Below are 23,304 nucleotides of genomic sequence, written 5' to 3' on the forward strand. Positions count from 1 at the left end.
GCGTAGGGCAGAGATAGACCCCATATACAAAAAAGGTTGCTCTCTCTCACCGTCCAACTATAGGCCTATTAGTCTAATAGATACCACTCAAAAACTGATGGGACGGGTCATTTTAGACAGCATTCAGGGCTGGATAGAGGAGATGGAGATCCTGAGTCACTTTCAGTCAGGCTTCAGGTCGAGTATATCAACTATCGATCAGATATTTAGACTCCAGGTTTTATACTGGAAGACGGTGAGTGTAGAGGGTGGCAGCCTCTACCTCATCTTCGTCGACCTGAAGTCTGCCTTCGATCTAGTTCCTAGAGAAAAGCTGTGGAAAGTACTGTGTGATCTTGGGATCCCACTGTACCTTTTGGATGTGTTAGTAAGGTTGCACAGGGAGACTTACGCCCAAGTTAAGTGCAGGAAATATGGAGAACTGTCAGCACGTTTTCCGGTGAAGCAGGGGGTTCGCCAGGGGTGTGTCCTGGCCCCCACTCTATTTTGTCTGTACATCAATGAGCCTATTGACCATCTACTTGGTGTTAAAGACAGTGATGCTCCAAGGTTAGTCTCGGGGAGGGTGCCTGCGTTGATGTTCGCGGACGACAGCCTGTTGTTGTCTAAAACATCAACGGGCATCCAACGCACTCTGGATGGCTTTGCTGACTTTTGTATCTTGAGAGGCTTGGAGATCAACTTATCCAAAACCAAATTTATGATCTTCAACCCCCCCAGGACCACTCGTCCGAATCCATCATTAGACGGCACTCCCCTGGAGAGAGTGAAAACTTTCGAGTATTTGGGTATCACTTTATCGGAACAGCTGGAGTGGGACACCCAATTGGCCAGGGCAACCCTAAAGTTAACCCAAACAGCGGGGGGGATAATGACAATTTACAGACTGGCCACGTTTAAGACAGTTGCCCCTATCATTGAAATTTATAAAGTACAGACTAGGGGGGCCACTCTATATGGGGCTGAATTGTGGGGGCACTCTAGGCCCTCCAACCTTATGAAGGTAGAGCATTCATTCATGAGGAATTTGGTGGGTCTTCCGCCTAGCACGCCTTTAGTTCCCCTCCGCATGGATTTAGGGATACTGTCCATTGATGAAGAGATTTCTTTAAGGCCCCTTATGTATTGGCGAAGGTTATGGGTAGTACCAGAACTGTCTCCCTATAGAGACGAATTTAGGGAGGTTTTGCCAATCCTGAGCAGTAAGAAAATTCCTTGGCTTAACCACGTAAGGGTACTTAGTAACAGAATAGGAAGGCTAGATCTTTGTGAAGCACCGGATATAGCGTGCCTATCAACAACTAGGGTAGACCTGGTGCAACACTATAGGTACCATAACTTGTCAACCCTCCAAGTAAGTTCCACTGCTGGTCACTTGACAACAGAGTTTTTTCAAGTGAAAGCGGATATATAAAATAGAAGAGTTTCTAGATTTGATTTACCCTCCCCTGGCCAGGAAATTATACATGCAATTCAGATTGAGGACTCTCCCTCTTATGTCGTTCACTAGTAAATGGGACAATGAAAAGAATTTTGAATGCCCGGTGTGTAAACATAAGATAGAGTCCGAAATTCATGTCTTTTTCCTTTGCCCTGCTTATCATGTATCCCGCAAACGATGGGTAATCCCAATTTGTAGAAACCTAGGATTTAGACACTGTTTTCAAGCTTTTAGGATTTTAAAGTACTATACTCATCCCACTATTGTTTTTGCTGTCTCGCATTTTTTGAACGGGATGTGGCATAAGCGTAGGAGTTTTAAATAAAAGATTATCTGTGGAGCTGTATATTCGCCTGTCTGTTAAAAGAAATTTTTGAAGGCATTTATAATCTGGTTATTTGTAGCATTTATTAATTTAGTGTTTAATATTGATAACTTGTAAGGAATCTTGATTCTGTTCTTATCAAGGGTTGGCTAAAGCGTAGTTTTAAACTGGAAAAATGTAGAATATATGATTGTATTGTATTATTTTATGCTATTTATTAACCTGATTGTTGTTTGTATGAATGTATTAATGTGCTTTTATGGCCCGAAGTGGCCTAAATAAAGTTATCAAATGGAATGGATAACATCATTTTAAAGCTGGTAAACAGGTATTTAGTTACATGAAATCAAATTAATTCTCTTAATCTGCAAGGGTTTTGGTGCTGGTTACCCCCTTTGACAAAACCATGGGCTAGAAGAGTTGCGCTGTCATAACCCTAGCTAGACCCACGTAGGAGGACCTGAAGGTGTAGTTGTCTGCAGGCTCTCTAACAAAATGTAGCTAAAAAAACATACCTACAAACCCATACATACAGAAATATGCTTACATACACCTGTAAAGAGGGGCTTTGGAGAAGCAACCTCCTAGTTACCTGTGCACATTACGCCTACAGGGGTAACTCCTAACCTACGAGTTTTTTACTCTGCCAAGGGTACCACCGTATTAAAGTATCATTTTTGGTAACCCTTAGACAGTTTTAATTCCTTGCACACACGTTGTCACCCTCTGCATGGGACTCTTTCCACACACCTACATGCACCCAACGGCAGTTCTCAAAAGATCTCAGAAAAAGTGGCCCTTCAGGGGACCCTTAGGGCATTGCAGAGCCGGCCCGACAAGGAGCAACTGCCCAATCATGAAGCATGACATCCTTCGGGGTGTGTGAGGGCTACAAGAGGCAAGACTTGTTCTTCCCCACTGAGCCCAAGACCTAGGATAACCCCCCTCCTTCTTTTTCATTTCTTTCTTTTCCTGCAGTGTGACAACTTGCACCACTCACCTTGGAACAGTGTCCCCCCTTTTTGTGTTATTGCTCTAGTAGTGTCATCCTCACTCTGCTTCCGTCCATTACAGCATACATCATGGGGAATGGGTCTGCCTGCTATAGGCATTGGCTCTACTACCAATGAGTGACAGCATTTTGTCTGATCATGTGTGCACTTCTTCCTAAACATGAGTGTGCTTCAGTGCCAGGGTTGACAGACCAGTGCTTTAGTTTTCCATTTTCTGTTTTAGCAGCCTGGCTATGGAGGAGCGAAGATCTCTGTGAGGCTTATGAACTTCAAAGATGTTTTGAAGACAACTGGGACCAATTCCAGTCATGGCCTGTGACAAGTGCATGTGGTGGTCTTATTCAAAAGTGCTTCTCTTAGCCACCGAGAGCAAGTGAAGTCTGGCTAAGTGCCTCGAGGGAGGTCAAGAAATACACTTGAAGGTGTATAAAGTGCAGAGGGCTTACCAAAATCCAGGTAATACATAAAGATACCTTTAAATTCTGTATTTATCTGTCACATTTGAGAGGTCCATAGGGGTCTACAGTAAATTCTGTTAGAATCATGAGGGACCATCAAGGGTCTGTTGGAAGGTATCCAAGGGTTAGATAAAGACTACACATCATGTCTGTTGGGATGAATATGAGGGACTTCTATGAAATAAATGAAGGTGCCCTGCGAGGTGGTGACACAAGACAGGTGTGAACTAATTGAGGATTTGCTGGTTGGTATGTGATGGCAGGCAGGAGCTATATATAAGGCTGCTTTGAGGTATGTGATAACAGGCAGGGACTTCATGAGAGTCTGCTGGGAGATATGTGATAGCAGGCAGGGGCTACATGAAGTCTTATGGGAGGTATGTGATAGCAGGCAAGGACTACATGGAGTCTGATCGTAGGTATGTGATAGCAGGCAGGGGCTACATGGAGTCTGCTGGGAGGTATGTGATAATGGAGTCTGATGGGAGGTATGTAATAGCAGTCAGGGGCTACATGAAGTCTTATGGGAGGTATGTGATAATGGAGTCTGATGGGAGGCATGTGATAGCAGGCAGGGGCTCCATGGAGAATGACGGGAGGTATGTAATAGCAGGCAGGGGCTACATGGGAGTCTGATGGGAGGTATGTGATAGCAGGCAGGGGCTACATGGAGGCTGATGGGAGGTGTGTGATGGCAGGCAGGAGCTATATATGAGGCTGCTTTGAGGTATGTGATAACAGGCAGGGACTACATGAGAGTCTGCTGGGAGATATGTGATAGCAGGCAGGGGCTACATGGAGTCTGATGGGAGGTGTGTGATAGCAGGCAAGGACTACACGGAGTCTGATCGGAGGTATGTAATAGCAGGCAGGGGCTACATGGAGTCTGCTGGGAGGTATGTGATAGCAGGCAGGGGCTACATGGAGTCTGCTGGGAGGTATGTGATAATGGAGTCTGCTGGGAGGTATGTGATAGCAGGCAGGGGCTACATGGAGTCTTATAGGAGGTATGTGATAATGGAGTCTGATGGGAGGTATGTGATAGCAGGCAGGGGCTACATGGAGTCTGCTGGGAGGTATGTGATAATGGAGTCTGATGGGAGGTATGTAATAGCAGGCAGGGGCTCCATGGAGAATGACGGGAGGTATGTAATAGCAGGCAGGGGCTACATGGGAGTCTGATGGGAGGTATGTGATAGCAGGCAGGGGCTACATGGAGTCTGATGGGAGGTGTGTGATGGCAGGCAGGAGCTATATATGAGGCTGCTTTGAGGTATGTGATAACAGGCAGGGACTACATGAGAGTCTGCTGGGAGATATGTGATAGCAGGCAGGGGCTACATGGAGTCTGATGGGAGGTGTGTGATAGCAGGCAAGGACTACACAGAGTCTGATCGGAGGTATGTGATAGCAGGCAGGGGCTACATGGAGTCTGCTGGGAGGTATGTGATAGCAGGCAGGGGCTACATGGAGTCTGCTGGGAGGTATGTGATAATGGAGTCTGATGGGAGGTATGTGATAGCAGGCAGGGGCTACATGGAGTCTTATGGGAGGTATGTGATAATGGAGTCTGATGGGAGGTATGTGATAATGGAGTCTGATGGGAGGTATGTGATAGCAGGCAGGGGCTACATGGAGTCTTATAGGAGGTATGTGATAATGGAGTCTGATGGGAGGTATGTGATAGCAGGCAGGGGCTACATGGAGTCTGCTGGGAGGTATGTGATAATGGAGTCTGATGGGAGGTATGTAATAGCAGGCAGGGGCTCCATGGAGAAGGACGGGAGGTATGTAATAGCAGGCAGGGGCTACATGGGAGTCTGATGGGAGGTATGTGATAGAAGGCAGGGGCTACATGGAGTCTGATGGGAGGTGTGTGATGGCAGGCAGGAGCTATATATGAGGCTGCTTTGAGGTATGTGATAACAGGCAGGGACTACATGAGAGTCTGCTGGGAGATATGTGATAGCAGGCAGGGGCTACATGGAGTCTGATGGGAGGTGTGTGATAGCAGGCAAGGAATACACGGAGTCTGATCGGAGGTATGTGATAGCAGGCAGGGGCTACATGGAGTCTTATGGGAGGTATGTGATAATGGAGTCTGATGGAAGGTATGTGATAGCAGGCAGGGGCTACATGGAGTCTTATGGGAGGTATGTGATAATGGAGTCTGATGGGAGGTATGTGATAGCAGGCAGGGGCTCCATGGAGAATGATGGGAGGTATGTTATAGCAAGCAGGGGCTACATGGGAGGCTGATGGGAGGTATGTGATAATGGAGTCTGATGGGAGGTATGTGATAGCAGGCAGGGGCTACATGGAGTCTTATGGGAGGTATGTGATAATGGAGTCTGGTGGGAGGTATGTGATAATGGAGTCTGATGGGAGGTATGTGATAGCAGGCAGGGGCTACATGGAGTCTTATGGGAGGTATGTGATAATGGAGTCTGATGGGAGGTATGTGATAGCAGGCAGGGGCTACATGGAGTCTTATGGGAGGTATGTGATAATGGAGTCTGATGGGAGGTATGTGATAGCAGGCAGGGGCTCCATGGAGAATGGTGGGAGGTATGTAATAGCAAGCAGGGGCTACATGGGAGTCTGATGGGAGGTATGTGATAGCAGGCAGGGTCTACATCCAGTCTGATGGGAGGTATGTGATAGCAGGCAGGGGCTACATGGAGTCTGCTGGGAGGTATGTGATAGCAGGCAGGGGCTACATGGAGTCTGCTGGGAGGTATGTAATTGCAGGCAGGGGCTACATGAGAGTCTGCTGGGAGGTATGTATTAGCAGGCGGGGGCTACATGGGAGTCTGATGGGAGGTATGTGATGCCAGGCAGGGGCTACTGGGAGTCTGATGGGAGGTATGTGATAGCAGGCAGGGGCTACATGGAGTCTGGTAGGAGGTATGCAATAGCAGGCAGGGGCTACATCCAGTCTGATGGGAGGTATGTGATAACAGGCAGGGGCTACATGGAGTCTGATGGAAGGTATGTGATAGCAGGCAGGGGCTACATGGGAGTCTGATGGGAGGTATGTGATAACAGGCAGGTGCTACATGGAGTCTGATGGGAGGTATGTGATAGCAGGCAGGGGCTACATGAGAGTCTGCTGGGAGGTATGTATTAGCAGGCAGGGGCTACATGGGAGTCTGATGGGAGGTATGTGATAGCAGGCAGGGGCTACATGGAGTCTTATGGGAGGTATGTGATAGCAGGCAGGGGCTACATGGAGTCTTATGGGAGGTATGTGATAATGGAGTCTGATGGGAGGTATGTGATAGCAGGCAGGGGCTGCATGGAGTCTTATGGAAGGTATGTGATAGCAGGCAGGGGCTACATGGAGTCTTATGGGAGGTATGTGATAATGGAGTCTGATGGGAGGTATGTGATAGCAGGCAGGGGCTGCATGGAGTCTTATGGAAGGTATGTGATAGCAGGCAGGGGCTACATCCAGTCTGCTGGGAGGTATGTGATAGCAGGCAGGGGGTACATGGAGTCTGCTGGGAGGTATGTGATAGCAGGCAGGAGCTGCATGGTCTGCTGGGAGGTATGCAATAGCAGGCAGGGGCTACATGGAGTCTGATGGGAGGTATGTGATAGCAGGCAGGAGCTGCATGGAGTCTGGTGGGAGGTATGCAATAGCAGGCAGGGGCTACATGGAGTCTGATGGGAGGTATGCAATAGCAGGCAGGGGCTACATGGAGTCTGATGAGAGGTATGTGATAGCAGGCAGGGGCTACAGGGAGTCTGCTGAGAGGTATGTGATAGCAGGCAGGGGCTACATGGAGTCTGATGGGAGGTATGTGATAGCAGACAGGGGCTACAGGGAGTCTGATGGGAGGTATGTGATAGCAGGCAGGGGCTACATGAGAGTCTGCTTGGAGGTATGTGATAGCAGGCAGGGGCTACATGGAGTCTGCTGAGAGGTATGTGATAACAGGCAGGGGCTACATGGAGTCTGATGGGAGGTATGTGATAGCAGGCAGGGGCTACAAGAAGTCTGCTGGGAGGTATGTGATAGCAGGCAGGGGCTACATGAGAGTCTGCTGGTAGGTATGTGATAGCAGGCAGGATCTGCATGGAGTCCGCTGAGAGGTATGTGATAACAGGCAGGGGCTACATGGAGTCAGATGGGAGGTATGTGATAGCAGGCAGGGGCTACAAGAAGTCTGCTGGGAGGTATGTGATAGCAGGCAGGGGTTACATGGAGTCTGCTGAGAGGTATGTGATAGCAGGCAGGAGCTGCATGAAGTCTGGTGGGAGGTATGCAATAGCAGGCAGGGGCTACATGGAGTCTGATGGGAGGTATGCAATAGCAGGCAGGGGCTACATGGAGTCTGCTGAGAGGTATGTGATAGCAGGCAGGGGCTGCATGGAGTCTTATGGAAGGTATGTGATAGCAGGCAGGGGCTAAATCCAGTCTGATGGGAGGTATGTGATAGCAGGCAGGGGGTACATGGAGTCTGCTGGGAGTTATGTGATAGCAGGCAGGGGCTACATGAAAGTCTGATGGGAGGTATGTGATAGCAGGCAGGGGCTACATGGAGTCTGCTGAGAGGTATGTGATAACAGGCAGGGGCTACAAGAAGTCTGCTGGGAGGTATGTGATAGCAGGCAGGGGCTACATGGAGTCTGCTGAGAGGTATGTGATAACAGGCAGGGGCTACATGGAGTCTGATGGGAGGTATGTGATAGCAGGCAGGGGCTACAAGAAGTCTGCTGGGAGGTATGTGATAGCAGGCAGGGGCTACATGAGAGTCTGCTGGTAGGTTTGTGATAGCAGGCAGGGGTTACATGGAGTCTGCTGAGAGGTATGTGATAGCAGGCAGGAGCTGCATGGAGTCTGGTGGGAGGTATGCAATAGCAGGCAGGGGCTACATGGAGTCTGCTGAGAGGTATGTGATAGCAGGCAGGGGCTACATGGAGTCTGATGGGAGGTATGCAATAGCAGGCAGGGGCTACATGGAGTCTGCTGAGAGGTATGTGATAGCAGGCAGGGGCTACATCCAGTCTGCTGGGAGGTATGTGATAGCAGGCAGGGGGTACATGGAGTCTGTTGGGAGGTATGTGATAGCAGGCAGGAGCTGCATGGAGTCTGCTGAGAGGTATGTGATAGCAGGCAGGAGCTGCATGGAGTCTGGTGGGAGGTATGTGATAGCAGGCAGGGGCTACATGAGAGTCTGATGGGAGGTATGTGATAGCAGGCAGGGGCTACATGGAGTCTGATGGGAGGTATGTGATAGCAGGCAGGGGCTACAGGGAGTCTGATGGGAAGTATGTGATAGCAGGCAGGGGCTACAAGAAGTCTGCTGGGAGGTATGTGATAGCAGGCAGGGGTTACATGGAGTCTGCTGGTAGGTATGTGATAACAGGCAGGGGCTACATGGAGTCTGATGGGAGGTATGTGATAGCAGGCAGGGGCTACATGGAGTCTGCTGGGAGGTATGTGATAGCAGGCAGGGGCTACAAGAAGTCTGCTGGGAGGTATGTGATAGCAGGCAGGGGTTACATGGAGTCTGGTGAGAGGTATGTGATAACAGGCAGGGGCTACATGGAGTCTGATGGGAGGTATGTGATAGCAGGCAGGGGCTACATGGAGTCTGATGGGAGGTACGTGATGGCAGGCAGGGGCTACATGGAGTCTGCTGAGAGGTATGTGATAATGGAGTCTGATGGGAGGTATGTGATAGCAGGCAGGGGCTACATGAGAGTCTGCTGGTAGGTATGTGATAGCAGGCAGGGACAACATGGAGTCTGATCGGAGGTATGTGATAGCAGGCAGGGGCTACATGGAGTCTGTTGGGAGGTATGTGATAGCAGGCAGGGGCTACAAGAAGTCTGCTGGGAGGTATGTGATAGCAGGCAGGGGCTACATGGGAGTCCGGTGGGAGGTATGTGATAGCAGGCAGGGGTTACATGGAGTCTGCTGGTAGGTATGTGATAACAGGCAGGGGCTACATGAGAGTCTGCTTGGAGGTATGTGATAGCAGGCAGGGGCTACATGGAGTCTGATGGGAGGTATGTGATAGCAGGCAGGGGCTACATGGAGTCTGCTGGGAGGTATGTGATAGCAGGCAGGGGCTACAAGAAGTCTGCTGGGAGGTATGTGATAGCAGGCAGGGGCTACATGGAGTCTGCTGAGAGGTATGTGATAGCAGGCAGGGGCTACATGAGAGTCTGCTGGTAGGTATGTGATAGCAGGCAGGGACAACATGGAGTCTGATCGGAGGTATGTGATAACAGGCAGGAGCTACATGGAGTCTGCTGGGAGGTATGTGATAACAGGCAGGGGCTACATGGAGTCTGATGGGAGGTATGTGATAGCAGGCAGGGGCTACATGGAGTCTGCTGGGAGGTATGTGATAACAGGCAGGGGCTACACGGAGTCTGATGGGAGGTATGTGATAGCAGGAAGGGGCTACATGGAGTCTGATGGGAGGTATGTGGTAGCAGGCAGGGGCTACATGGAGTCTTATGGGAGGTATGTGGTAGCAGGCAGGGGCTACATGGAGTCTTATGGGAGGTATGTGATAGCAGGCAGGGGCTACATGGAGTCTGATGGGAGGTGTGTGATAGCAGGCAGGGGGTACATGGAGTCTGCTGGGAGGTATGTGATAGCAGGGAGGGGCTACATGGAGTCTGATGGGAGGTGTGTGATAGCAGGCAGGGGCTACATGAGAGTCTGCTGGTAGGTATGTATTAGCAGGCAGGGGTTACATGGAGTCTGCTGAGAGGTATGTGATAACAGGCAGGGGCTACATGGAGTCTGATGGTTGGTATGTGATAGCAGGCAGGGGCTACAAGAAGTCTGCTGGGAGGTATGTGATAGCAGGCAGGGGCTACATGGAGTCTGCTGAGAGGTATGTGATAGCAGGCAGGGACAACATGGAGTCTGATCGGAGGTATGTGATAACAGGCAGGAGCTACATGGAGTCTGCTGGGAGGTATGTGATAACAGGCAGGGGCTACATGGAGTCTTATGGGAGGTATGTGATAGCAGGCAGGGGCTACATGAGAGTCTGCTGGTAGGTATGTATTAGCAGGCAGGGGCTACATGGAGTCTGCTGAGAGGTATGTGATAACAGGCAGGGGCTACATGGAGTCTGATGGGAGGTATGCAATAGCAGGCAGGGGCTACATGGAGTCTGCTGAGAGGTATGTGATAGCAGGCAGGGGCTGCATGGAGTCTTATGGAAGGTATGTGATAGCAGGCAGGGGCTAAATCCAGTCTGATGGGAGGTATGTGATAGCAGGCAGGGGGTACATGGAGTCTGCTGGGAGGTATGTGATAGCAGGCAGGGGCTACATGAAAGTCTGATGGGAGGTATGTGATAGCAGGCAGGGGCTACATGGAGTCTGCTGAGAGGTATGTGATAACAGGCAGGGGCTACAAGAAGTCTGCTGGGAGGTATGTGATAGCAGGCAGGGGCTACATGGAGTCTGCTGAGAGGTATGTGATAACAGGCAGGGGCTACATGGAGTCTGATGGGAGGTATGTGATAGCAGGCAGGGGCTACAAGAAGTCTGCTGGGAGGTATGTGATAGCAGGCAGGGGCTACATGAGAGTCTGCTGGTAGGTTTGTGATAGCAGGCAGGGGTTACATGGAGTCTGCTGAGAGGTATGTGATAGCAGGCAGGAGCTGCATGGAGTCTGGTGGGAGGTATGCAATAGCAGGCAAGGGCTACATGGAGTCTGCTGAGAGGTATGTGATAGCAGGCAGGGGCTACATGGAGTCTGATGGGAGGTATGCAATAGCAGGCAGGGGCTACATGGAGTCTGCTGAGAGGTATGTGATAGCAGGCAGGGGCTACATCCAGTCTGCTGGGAGGTATGTGATAGCAGGCAGGGGGTACATGGAGTCTGTTGGGAGGTATGTGATAGCAGGCAGGAGCTGCATGGAGTCTGCTGAGAGGTATGTGATAGCAGGCAGGAGCTGCATGGAGTCTGGTGGGAGGTATGTGATAGCAGGCAGGGGCTACATGAGAGTCTGATGGGAGGTATGTGATAGCAGGCAGGGGCTATATGGAGTCTGATGGGAGGTATGTGATAGCAGGCAGGGGCTACAGGGAGTCTGATGGGAAGTATGTGATAGCAGGCAGGGGCTACAAGAAGTCTGCTGGGAGGTATGTGATAGCAGGCAGGGGTTACATGGAGTCTGCTGGTAGGTATGTGATAACAGGCAGGGGCTACATGGAGTCTGATGGGAGGTATGTGATAGCAGGCAGGGGCTACATGGAGTCTGCTGGGAGGTATGTGATAGCAGGCAGGGGCTACAAGAAGTCTGCTGGGAGGTATGTGATAGCAGGCAGGGGTTACATGGAGTCTGGTGAGAGGTATGTGATAACAGGCAGGGGCTACATGGAGTCTGATGGGAGGTATGTGATAGCAGGCAGGGGCTACATGGAGTCTGATGGGAGGTACGTGATGGCAGGCATGGGGCTACATGGAGTCTGCTGAGAGGTATGTGATAATGGAGTCTGATGGGAGGTATGTGATAGCAGGCAGGGGCTACATGAGAGTCTGCTGGTAGGTATGTGATAGCAGGCAGGGACAACATGGAGTCTGATTGGAGGTATGTGATAGCAGGCAGGGGCTACATGGAGTCTGTTGGGAGGTATGTGATAGCAGGCAGGGGCTACAAGAAGTCTGCTGGGAGGTATGTGATAGCAGGCAGGGGCTACATGGGAGTCCGGTGGGAGGTATGTGATAGCAGGCAGGGGTTACATGGAGTCTGCTGGTAGGTATGTGATAACAGGCAGGGGCTACATGAGAGTCTGCTTGGAGGTATGTGATAGCAGGCAGGGGCTACATGGAGTCTGATGGGAGGTATGTGATAGCAGGCAGGGGCTACATGGAGTCTGCTGGGAGGTATGTGATAGCAGGCAGGGGCTACAAGAAGTCTGCTGGGAGGTATGTGATAGCAGGCAGGGGCTACATGGAGTCTGCTGAGAGGTATGTGATAGCAGGCAGGGGCTACATGAGAGTCTGCTGGTAGGTATGTGATAGCAGGCAGGGACAACATGGAGTCTGATCGGAGGTATGTGATAACAGGCAGGAGCTACATGGAGTCTGCTGGGAGGTATGTGATAACAGGCAGGGGCTACATGGAGTCTGATGGGAGGTATGTGATAGCAGGCAGGGGCTACATGGAGTCTGCTGGGAGGTATGTGATAACAGGCAGGGGCTACACGGAGTCTGATGGGAGGTATGTGATAGCAGGAAGGGGCTACATGGAGTCTGATGGGAGGTATGTGGTAGCAGGCAGGGGCTACATGGAGTCTTATGGGAGGTATGTGGTAGCAGGCAGGGGCTACATGGAGTCTTATGGGAGGTATGTGATAGCAGGCAGGGGCTACATGGAGTCTGATGGGAGGTGTGTGATAGCAGGCAGGGGGTACATGGAGTCTGCTGGGAGGTATGTGATAGCAGGGAGGGGCTACATGGAGTCTGATGGGAGGTGTGTGATAGCAGGCAGGGGCTACATGAGAGTCTGCTGGTAGGTATGTATTAGCAGGCAGGGGTTACATGGAGTCTGCTGAGAGGTATGTGATAACAGGCAGGGGCTACATGGAGTCTGATGGTTGGTATGTGATAGCAGGCAGGGGCTACAAGAAGTCTGCTGGGAGGTATGTGATAGCAGGCAGGGGCTACATGGAGTCTGCTGAGAGGTATGTGATAGCAGGCAGGGACAACATGGAGTCTGATCGGAGGTATGTGATAACAGGCAGGAGCTACATGGAGTCTGCTGGGAGGTATGTGATAACAGGCAGGGGCTACATGGAGTCTTATGGGAGGTATGTGATAGCAGGCAGGGGCTACATGAGAGTCTGCTGGTAGGTATGTATTAGCAGGCAGGGGCTACGTGGAGTCTGCTGAGAGGTATGTGATAACAGGCAGGGGCTACATGGAGTCTGATGGTTGGTATGTGATAGCAGGCAGGGGCTACAAGAAGTCTGCTGGGAGGTATGTGATAGCAGGCAGGGGCTACATGGAGTCTGCTGAGAGGTATGTGGTAGCAGGCAGGGACAACATGGAGTCTGATCGGAGGTATGTGATAACAGGCAGGAGCTACATGGAGTCTGCTGGGAGGTATGTGATAACAGGCAGGGGCTACATGGAGTCTGCTGGGAGGTATGTGATAACAGGCAGGGGCTACATGGAGTCTTATGGGAGGTATGTGGTAGCAGGCAGGGGCTACAAGAAGTCTGCTGGGAGGTATGTGATAACAGGCAGGGGCTACATGGAGTCTGCTGAGAGGTATGTGTTAGCAGGCAGGGGCTACAAGAAGTCTGCTGGGAGGTATGTGATAACAGGCAGGGGCTACATGGAGTCTGCTGAGAGGTATGTGATAACAGGCAGGGGCTACATGGAGTCTGCTGGGAGGTATGTGATAACAGGCAGGGGCTACATGGAGTCTTATGGGAGGTATGTGGTAGCAGGCAGGGGCTACAAGAAGTCTGCTGGGAGGTATGTGATAGCAGGCAGGGGCTACATGGAGTCTGCTGAGAGGTATGTGATAGCAGGCAGGGGCTACATGGAGTCTGTTGGGAGGCATGCGATAGCAGGCAGGAGCTACATGGAGTCTGATGAGAGGTATGTGATAATGGAGTCTGATGGGAGGTATGTGATAGCAGGCCGGGGCTACATGGAGTCTTATGGGAGGTATGTGATAATGGAGTCTGATGGGAGGTATGTGATAATGGAGTCTGATGGGAGGTATGTGATAGCAGGCAGGGGCTACATGGCGTCTTATAGGAGGTATGTGATAATGGAGTCTGATGGGAGGTATGTGATAGCAGGCAGGGGCTACATGGAGTCTGCTGGGAGGTATGTGATAATGGAGTCTGATGGGAGGTATGTAATAGCAGGCAGGGGCTCCATGGAGAATGACGGGAGGTATGTAATAGCAGGCAGGGGCTACATGGGAGTCTGATGGGAGGTATGTGATAGCAGGCAGGGGCTACATGGAGTCTGATGGGAGGTGTGTGATGGCAGGCAGGAGCTATATATGAGGCTGCTTTGAGGTATGTGATAACAGGCAGGGACTACATGAGAGTCTGCTGGGAGATATGTGATAGCAGGCAGGGGCTACATGGAGTCTGATGGGAGGTGTGTGATAGCAGGCAAGGACTACACGGAGTCTGATCGGAGGTATGTGATAGCAGGCAGGGGCTACATGGAGTCTGCTGGGAGGTATGTGATAGCAGGCAGGGGCTACATGGAGTCTGTTGGGAGGTATGTGATAGCAGGCAGGGGCTACAAGAAGTCTGCTGGGAGGTATGTGATAGCAGGCAGGGGCTACATGGGAGTCCGGTGGGAGGTATGTGATAGCAGGCAGGGGTTACATGGAGTCTGCTGGTAGGTATGTGATAACAGGCAGGGGCTACATGAGAGTCTGCTTGGAGGTATGTGATAGCAGGCAGGGGCTACATGGAGTCTGATGGGAGGTATGTGATAGCAGGCAGGGGCTACATGGAGTCTGCTGGGAGGTATGTGATAGCAGGCAGGGGCTACAAGAAGTCTGCTGGGAGGTATGTGATAGCAGGCAGGGGCTACATGGAGTCTGCTGAGAGGTATGTGATAGCAGGCAGGGGCTACATGAGAGTCTGCTGGTAGGTATGTGATAGCAGGCAGGGACAACATGGAGTCTGATCGGAGGTATGTGATAACAGGCAGGAGCTACATGGAGTCTGCTGGGAGGTATGTGATAACAGGCAGGGGCTACATGGAGTCTGATGGGAGGTATGTGATAGCAGGCAGGGGCTACATGGAGTCTGCTGGGAGGTATGTGATAACAGGCAGGGGCTACACGGAGTCTGATGGGAGGTATGTGATAGCAGGAAGGGGCTACATGGAGTCTGATGGGAGGTATGTGGTAGCAGGCAGGGGCTACATGGAGTCTTATGGGAGGTATGTGGTAGCAGGCAGGGGCTACATGGAGTCTTATGGGAGGTATGTGATAGCAGGCAGGGGCTACATGGAGTCTGATGGGAGGTGTGTGATAGCAGGCAGGGGGTACATGGAGTCTGCTGGGAGGTATGTGATAGCAGGGAGGGGCTACATGGAGTCTGATGGGAGGTGTGTGATAGCAGGCAGGGGCTACATGAGAGTCTGCTGGTAGGTATGTATTAGCAGGCAGGGGTTACATGGAGTCTGCTGAGAGGTATGTGATAACAGGCAGGGGCTACATGGAGTCTGATGGTTGGTATGTGATAGCAGGCAGGGGCTACAAGAAGTCTGCTGGGAGGTATGTGATAGCAGGCAGGGGCTACATGGAGTCTGCTGAGAGGTATGTGATAGCAGGCAGGGACAACATGGAGTCTGATCGGAGGTATGTGATAACAGGCAGGAGCTACATGGAGTCTGCTGGGAGGTATGTGATAACAGGCAGGGGCTACATGGAGTCTTATGGGAGGTATGTGATAGCAGGCAGGGGCTACATGAGAGTCTGCTGGTAGGTATGTATTAGCAGGCAGGGGCTACATGGAGTCTGCTGAGAGGTATGTGATAACAGGCAGGGGCTACATGGAGTCTGATGGTTGGTATGTGATAGCAGGCAGGGGCTACAAGAAGTCTGCTGGGAGGTATGTGATAGCAGGCAGGGGCTACATGGAGTCTGCTGAGAGGTATGTGGTAGCAGGCAGGGACAACATGGAGTCTGATCGGAGGTATGTGATAACAGGCAGGAGCTACATGGAGTCTGCTGGGAGGTATGTGATAACAGGCAGGGGCTACATGGAGTCTGCTGGGAGGTATGTGATAACAGGCAGGGGCTACATGGAGTCTTATGGGAGGTATGTGGTAGCAGGCAGGGGCTACAAGAAGTCTGCTGGGAGGTATGTGATAACAGGCAGGGGCTACATGGAGTCTGCTGAGAGGTATGTGTTAGCAGGCAGGGGCTACAAGAAGTCTGCTGGGAGGTATGTGATAACAGGCAGGGGCTACATGGAGTCTGCTGAGAGGTATGTGATAACAGGCAGGGGCTACTTGGAGTCTGCTGGGAGGTATGTGATAACAGGCAGGGGCTACATGGAGTCTTATGGGAGGTATGTGGTAGCAGGCAGGGGCTACAAGAAGTCTGCTGGGAGGTATGTGATAGCAGGCAGGGGCTACATGGAGTCTGCTGAGAGGTATGTGATAGCAGGCAGGGGCTACATGGAGTCTGTTGGGAGGCATGCGATAGCAGGCAGGAGCTACATGGAGTCTGATGAGAGGTATGTGATAATGGAGTCTGATGGGAGGTATGTGATAGCAGGCCGGGGCTACATGGAGTCTTATGGGAGGTATGTGATAATGGAGTCTGATGGGAGGTATGTGATAATGGAGTCTGATGGGAGGTATGTGATAGCAGGCAGGGGCTACATGGCGTCTTATAGGAGGTATGTGATAATGGAGTCTGATGGGAGGTATGTGATAGCAGGCAGGGGCTACATGGAGTCTGCTGGGAGGTATGTGATAATGGAGTCTGATGGGAGGTATGTAATAGCAGGCAGGGGCTCCATGGAGAATGACGGGAGGTATGTAATAGCAGGCAGGGGCTACATGGGAGTCTGATGGGAGGTATGTGATAGCAGGCAGGGGCTACATGGAGTCTGATGGGAGGTGTGTGATGGCAGGCAGGAGCTATATATGAGGCTGCTTTGAGGTATGTGATAACAGGCAGGGACTACATGAGAGTCTGCTGGGAGATATGTGATAGCAGGCAGGGGCTACATGGAGTCTGATGGGAGGTGTGTGATAGCAGGCAAGGACTACACGGAGTCTGATCGGAGGTATGTGATAGCAGGCAGGGGCTACATGGAGTCTGCTGGGAGGTATGTGATAGCAGGCAGGGGCTACATGGAGTCTGCTGGGAGGTATGTGATAATGGAGTCTGATGGGAGGTATGTGATAGCAGGCAGGGGCTACATGGAGTCTTATGGGAGGTAAGTGATAATGGAGTCTGATGGAAGGTATGTGATAGCAGGCAGGGGCTACATGGAGTCTTATGGGAGGTATGTGATAATGGAGTCTGATGGGAGGTATGTGATAGCAGGCAGGGGCTCCATGGAGAATGATGGGAGGTATGTTATAGCAAGCAGGGGCTACATGGGAGGCTGATGGGAGGTATGTGATAATGGAGTCTGATGGGAGGTATGTGATAGCAGGCAGGGGCTACATGGAGTCTTATGGGAGGTATGTGATAATGGAGTCTGATGGGAGGTATGTGATAATGGAGTCTGATGGGAGGTATGTGATAGCAGGCAGGGGCTACATGGAGTCTTATGGGAGGTATGTGATAATGGAGTCTGATGGGAGGTATGTGATAGCAGGCAGGGGCTACATGGAGTCTTATGGGAGGTATGTGATAATGGAGTCTGATGGGAGGTATGTGATAGCAGGCAGGGGCTCCATGGAGAATGGTGGGAGGTATGTAATAGCAAGCAGGGGCTACATGGGAGTCTGATGGGAGGTATGTGATAGCAGGCAGGAGCTACATGAAGTCTGGTGGGAGGTATGTGATAGCAGGCAGGGTCTACATCCAGTCTGATGGGAGGTATGTGATAGCAGGCAGGGGCTACATGCAGTCTGCTGGGAGGTATGTGATAGCAGGCAGGGGCTACATAAAGTCTGCTGAGAGGTATGTGATAGCAGGCAGGGGCTACATGGAGTCTGATGGGAAGTATGTGATAGCAGGCAGGGGCTACATGGAGTCTGCTGGTAGGTATGTGATAACAGGCAGGAGCTGCATGGAGTCTGCTGAGAGGTATGTGATAGCAGGCAGGGGTTACATGGAGTCTGCTGGGAGGTATGTATTAGCAGGCGGGGGCTACATGGGAGTCTGATGGGAGGTATGTGATAGCAGGCAGGGGCTACTGGGAGTCTGATGGGAGGTATGTGATAGCAGGCAGGGGCTACATGGAGTCTGGTGGGAGGTATGCAATAGCAGGCAGGGGCTACATCCAGTCTGATGGGAGGTATGTGATAACAGGCAGGGGCTACATGGAGTCTGATGGAAGGTATGTGATAGCAGGCAGGGGCTACATGGGAGTCTGATGGGAGGTATGTGATAACAGGCAGGTGCTACATGGAGTCTGATGGGAGGTATGTGATAGCAGGCAGGGGCTACATGGGAGTCTGATGGGAGGTATGTGATAGCAGGCAGGGGCTACATGGAGTCTTATGGGAGGTATGTGATAGCAGGCAGGGGCTACATGGAGTCTTATGGGAGGTATGTGATAATGGAGTCTGATGGGAGGTATGTGATAGCAGGCAGGGGCTGCATGGAGTCTTATGGAAGGTATGTGATAGCAGGCAGGGGCTACATGGAGTCTTATGGGAGGTATGTGATAATGGAGTCTGATGGGAGGTATGTGATAGCAGGCAGGGGCTGCATGGAGTCTTATGGAAGGTATGTGATAGCAGGCAGGGGCTACATCCAGTCTGCTGGGAGGTATGTGATAGCAGGCAGGGGGTACATGGAGTCTGCTGGGAGGTATGTGATAGCAGGCAGGAGCTGCATGGTCTGCTGGGAGGTATGCAATAGCAGGCAGGGGCTACATGGAGTCTGATGGGAGGTATGTGATAGCAGGCAGGAGCTGCATGGAGTCTGGTGGGAGGTATGCAATAGCAGGCAGGGGCTACATGGAGTCTGATGGGAGGTATGCAATAGCAGGCAGGGGCTACATGGAGTCTGATGAGAGGTATGTGATAGCAGGCAGGGGCTACAGGGAGTCTGCTGAGAGGTATGTGATAGCAGGCAGGGGCTACATGGAGTCTGATGGGAGGTATGTGATAGCAGACAGTGGCTACAGGGAGTCTGATGGGAGGTATGTGATAGCAGGCAGGGGCTACATGAGAGTCTGCTTGGAGGTATGTGATAGCAGGCAGGGGCTACATGGAGTCTGCTGAGAGGTATGTGATAACAGGCAGGGGCTACATGGAGTCTGATGGGAGGTATGTGATAGCAGGCAGGGGCTACAAGAAGTCTGCTGGGAGGTATGTGATAGCAGGCAGGGGCTACATGAGAGTCTGCTGGTAGGTATGTGATAGCAGGCAGGATCTGCATGGAGTCCGCTGAGAGGTATGTGATAACAGGCAGGGGCTACATGGAGTCTGATGGGAGGTATGTGATAACAGGCAGGGGCTACATGGAGTCTGATGGGAGGTATGTGATAGCAGGCAGGGGCTACAAGAAGTCTGCTGGGAGGTATGTGATAGCAGGCAGGGGTTACATGGAGTCTGCTGAGAGGTATGTGATAGCAGGCAGGAGCTGCATGGAGTCTGGTGGGAGGTATGCAATAGCAGGCAGGGGCTACATGGAGTCTGATGGGAGGTATGCAATAGCAGGCAGGGGCTACATGGAGTCTGCTGAGAGGTATGTGATAACAGGCAGGGGCTACATGGAGTCTGATGGGAGGTATGTGATAGCAGGCAGGGGCTACAAGAAGTCTGCTGGGAGGTATGTGATAGCAGGCAGGGGTTACATGGAGTCTGCTGAGAGGTATGTGATAGCAGGCAGGAGCTGCATGGAGTCTGGTGGGAGGTATGCAATAGCAGGCAGGGGCTACATGGAGTCTGATGGGAGGTATGCAATAGCAGGCAGGGGCTACATGGAGTCTGCTGAGAGGTATGTGATAGCAGGCAGGGGCTGCATGGAGTCTTATGGAAGGTATGTGATAGCAGGCAGGGGCTAAATCCAGTCTGATGGGAGGTATGTGATAGCAGGCAGGGGGTACATGGAGTCTGCTGGGAGGTATGTGATAGCAGGCAGGGGCTACATGAGAGTCTGATGGGAGGTATGTGATAGCAGGGAGGGGCTACATGGAGTCTGCTGAGAGGTATGTGATAACAGGCAGGGGCTACAAGAAGTCTGCTGGGAGGTATGTGATAGCAGGCAGGGGCTACATGGAGTCTGCTGAGAGGTATGTGATAACAGGCAGGGGCTACATGGAGTCTGATGGGAGGTATGTGATAGCAGGCAGGGGCTACAAGAAGTCTGCTGGGAGGTATGCGATAGCAGGCAGGGGCTACATGGAGTCTGATGGGAGGTATGTGATAGCAGGCAGGGGCTACATGAGAGTCTGCTGGTAGGTTTGTGATAGCAGGCAGGGGTTACATGGAGTCTGCTGAGAGGTATGTGATAGCAGGCAGGAGCTGCATGGAGTCTGGTGGGAGGTATGCAATAGCAGGCAGGGGCTACATGGAGTCTGCTGAGAGGTATGTGATAGCAGGCAGGGGCTACATGGAGTCTGATGGGAGGTATGCAATAGCAGGCAGGGGCTACATGGAGTCTGCTGAGAGGTATGTGATAGCAGGCAGGGGCTACATCCAGTCTGCTGGGAGGTATGTGATAGCAGGCAGGGGGTACATGGAGTCTGTTGGGAGGTATGTGATAGCAGGCAGGAGCTGCATGGAGTCTGCTGAGAGGTATGTGATAGCAGGCAGGAGCTGCATGGAGTCTGGTGGGAGGTATGTGATAGCAGGCAGGGGCTACATGAGAGTCTGATGGGAGGTATGTGATAGCAGGCAGGGGCTACATGAGAGTCTGATGGGAGGTATGTGATAGCAGGCCGGGGCTACATGGAGTCTGATGGGAGGTATGTGATAGCAGGCAGGGGCTACATGAAGTCTGATGGGAGGTATGTGATAGCAGGCAGGGGCTACAGGGAGTCTGATGGGAAGTATGTGATAGCAGGCAGGGGCTACAAGAAGTCTGCTGGGAGGTATGTGATAGCAGGCAGGGGTTACATGGAGTCTGCTGGTAGGTATGTGATAACAGGCAGGGGCTACATGGAGTCTGATGGGAGGTATGTGATAGCAGGCAGGGGCTACATGGAGTCTGCTGGGAGGTATGTGATAGCAGGCAGGGGCTACAAGAAGTCTGCTGGGAGGTATGTGATAGCAGGCAGGGGTTACATGGAGTCTGGTGAGAGGTATGTGATAACAGGCAGGGGCTACATGGAGTCTGCTGGGAGGTATGTGATAGCAGGCAGGGGCTACATGAGAGTCTGCTGGTAGGTATGTGATAGCAGGCAGGATCTGCATGGAGTCCGCTGAGAGGTATGTGATAACAGGCAGGGGCTACATGGAGTCTGATGGGAGGTATGTGATAGCAGGCAGGGGCTACAAGAAGTCTGCTGGGAGGTATGTGATAGCAGGCAGGGGTTACATGGAGTCTGCTGAGAGGTATGTGATAGCAGGCAGGAGCTGCATGAAGTCTGGTGGGAGGTATGCAATAGCAGGCAGGGGCTACATGGAGTCTGATGGGAGGTATGCAATAGCAGGCAGGGGCTACATGGAGTCTGCTGAGAGGTATGTGATAGCAGGCAGGGGCTGCATGGAGTCTTATGGAAGGTATGTGATAGCAGGCAGGGGCTAAATCCAGTCTGATGGGAGGTATGTGATAGCAGGCAGGGGGTACATGGAGTCTGCTGGGAGTTATGTGATAGCAGGCAGGGGCTACATGAAAGTCTGATGGGAGGTATGTGATAGCAGGCAGGGGCTACATGGAGTCTGCTGAGAGGTATGTGATAACAGGCAGGGGCTACAAGAAGTCTGCTGGGAGGTATGTGATAGCAGGCAGGGGCTACATGGAGTCTGCTGAGAGGTATGTGATAACAGGCAGGGGCTACATGGAGTCTGATGGGAGGTATGTGATAGCAGGCAGGGGCTACAAGAAGTCTGCTGGGAGGTATGTGATAGCAGGCAGGGGCTACATGAGAGTCTGCTGGTAGGTTTGTGATAGCAGGCAGGGGTTACATGGAGTCTGCTGAGAGGTATGTGATAGCAGGCAGGAGCTGCATGGAGTCTGGTGGGAGGTATGCAATAGCAGGCAGGGGCTACATGGAGTCTGCTGAGAGGTATGTGATAGCAGGCAGGGGCTACATGGAGTCTGATGGGAGGTATGCAATAGCAGGCAGGGGCTACATGGAGTCTGCTGAGAGGTATGTGATAGCAGGCAGGGGCTACATCCAGTCTGCTGGGAGGTATGTGATAGCAGGCAGGGGGTACATGGAGTCTGTTGGGAGGTATGTGATAGCAGGCAGGAGCTGCATGGAGTCTGCTGAGAGGTATGTGATAGCAGGCAGGAGCTGCATGGAGTCTGGTGGGAGGTATGTGATAGCAGGCAGGGGCTACATGAGAGTCTGATGGGAGGTATGTGATAGCAGGCAGGGGCTACATGGAGTCTGATGGGAGGTATGTGATAGCAGGCAGGGGCTACAGGGAGTCTGATGGGAAGTATGTGATAGCAGGCAGGGGCTACAAGAAGTCTGCTGGGAGGTATGTGATAGCAGGCAGGGGTTACATGGAGTCTGCTGGTAGGTATGTGATAACAGGCAGGGGCTACATGGAGTCTGATGGGAGGTATGTGATAGCAGGCAGGGGCTACATGGAGTCTGCTGGGAGGTATGTGATAGCAGGCAGGGGCTACAAGAAGTCTGCTGGGAGGTATGTGATAGCAGGCAGGGGTTACATGGAGTCTGGTGAGAGGTATGTGATAACAGGCAGGGGCTACATGGAGTCTGATGGGAGGTATGTGATAGCAGGCAGGGGCTACATGGAGTCTGATGGGAGGTACGTGATGGCAGGCAGGGGCTACATGGAGTCTGCTGAGAGGTATGTGATAATGGAGTCTGATGGGAGGTATGTGATAGCAGGCAGGGGCTACATGAGAGTCTGCTGGTAGGTATGTGATAGCAGGCAGGGACAACATGGAGTCTGATCGGAGGTATGTGATAGCAGGCAGGGGCTACATGGAGTCTGTTGGGAGGTATGTGATAGCAGGCAGGGGCTACAAGAAGTCTGCTGGGAGGTATGTGATAGCAGGCAGGGGCTACATGGGAGTCCGGTGGGAGGTATGTGATAGCAGGCAGGGGTTACATGGAGTCTGCTGGTAGGTATGTGATAACAGGCAGGGGCTACATGAGAGTCTGCTTGGAGGTATGTGATAGCAGGCAGGGGCTACATGGAGTCTGATGGGAGGTATGTGATAGCAGGCAGGGGCTACATGGAGTCTGCTGGGAGGTATGTGATAGCAGGCAGGGGCTACAAGAAGTCTGCTGGGAGGTATGTGATAGCAG

General features: G+C 52.0%; 1 long non-coding RNA gene across 1 annotated transcript in view; it reads left to right on the forward strand.

Annotated features, from left to right (window-relative positions):
* The first annotated feature begins 3,029 nt into the window (after window positions 1–3,029).
* The window catches only part of LOC144752044 (uncharacterized), a 404,282-nt gene continuing 384,007 nt past the window's right edge, over window positions 3,030–23,304 (forward strand). The window contains exon 1 of the long non-coding RNA XR_013594018.1: window positions 3,030–3,235. This is a non-coding gene — a long non-coding RNA (uncharacterized LOC144752044). The remainder of the gene's footprint in view (window positions 3,236–23,304) is intronic.

The sequence above is a fragment of the Lissotriton helveticus genome, chromosome 4_2 (genome assembly GCF_964261635.1).
Source record: "Lissotriton helveticus chromosome 4_2, aLisHel1.1, whole genome shotgun sequence".
Lineage (NCBI taxonomy): Eukaryota > Metazoa > Chordata > Amphibia > Caudata > Salamandridae > Lissotriton > Lissotriton helveticus.